The following is a 1,312-nucleotide window of genomic DNA, read 5'->3' on the forward strand; positions in this document are numbered from 1 at the left end:
AATTTGCGCCTTTTAGGAGCAGAGATCAGAGTCTGCTTTAAGGATAGACAGACTTTGTTTTGGCATAATCGCTAGTGAACCCTATTAGTTACACAAACGTAGAATCCAACCGGTAATGTTGTCAAATAACTCAGATGCCAGCACTTCTGTCTAAGACGTTAACTTTTCTCATAGCAAAGGAAACAACCAACAAAACTAAAAGGCAACCAACGGAATGGGAAAAGATATTTGCAAATGACATATCAGACAAAGGGCTGGTATCCAGAATCTATAAAGAGCTCACCAAACTCCACACCCGGAAAACAAATAACCCAGTGAAGAAATGGGCAGAAAACATGAATAGACATTTCTCTAAAGAAGACATCCGGATGGCCAACAGGCACATGAAAAGATGCTCAACGTCGCTCCTCATCAGGGAAATACAAATCAAAACCACACTCAGATATCACCTCACGCCAGTCAGAGTGGCCAAAATGAACAAATCAGGAGACTATAGATGGTGGAGAGGATGTGGAGAAACGGGAACCCTCTTGCACTGTTGGTGGGAATGCAAACTGGTGCAGCCACTCTGGAAAACAGTGTGGAGGTTCCTCAAAAAATTAAAAATAGACCTACCTTATGACCCAGCAATAGCACTGCTAGGAATTTACCCAAGGGATACAGGAGTACTGATGCATAGGGGCACTTGTACCCCAATGTTTATAGCAGCACTCTCAACAATAGCCAAATTATGGAAAGAGCCGAAATGTCCATCAACTGATGAATGGATAAAGAAATTGTGGTTTATATACACAATGGAGTACTACGTGGCAATGAGAAAGAATGAAATATGGCCCTTTGTAGCAACATGGATGGAACTGGAGAGTGTGATGCTAAGTGAAATAAGCCATACAGAGAAAGACAGATACCACATGGTTTCACTCTTATGTGGATCCTGAGAAACTTAACAGAAACCCATGCGGGAGGGGAAGGGGAAAAAAAAAGAGGTTAGAGTGGAAGAGAGCCAAAGCATAAGAGACTCTTAAAAACTGAGAACAAACTGAGGGTTGATGGGGGGTGGGAGGGAGGGGCGGGTGGGTGATGGGTATTGAGGAGGGCACCTTTTGGGATGACCACTGGGTGTTGTATGGAAACCAATTTGACAATAAACTTCATATATTGAAAAAAAATTTTAAAAATAAATAAAAACAAGCAAACAAAACAAAACAAAAACAAATACAAAAATATATATATATAAGACATTAACTTTTTTGTTTACGCTCATTTTGTTCATTTCTGTCGTGCTCATTTATGAAGGGGCCGTATATTTTAG

The sequence above is a fragment of the Lynx canadensis genome, chromosome A3, assembly GCF_007474595.2.
Source record: "Lynx canadensis isolate LIC74 chromosome A3, mLynCan4.pri.v2, whole genome shotgun sequence".
NCBI lineage: Eukaryota > Metazoa > Chordata > Mammalia > Carnivora > Felidae > Lynx > Lynx canadensis.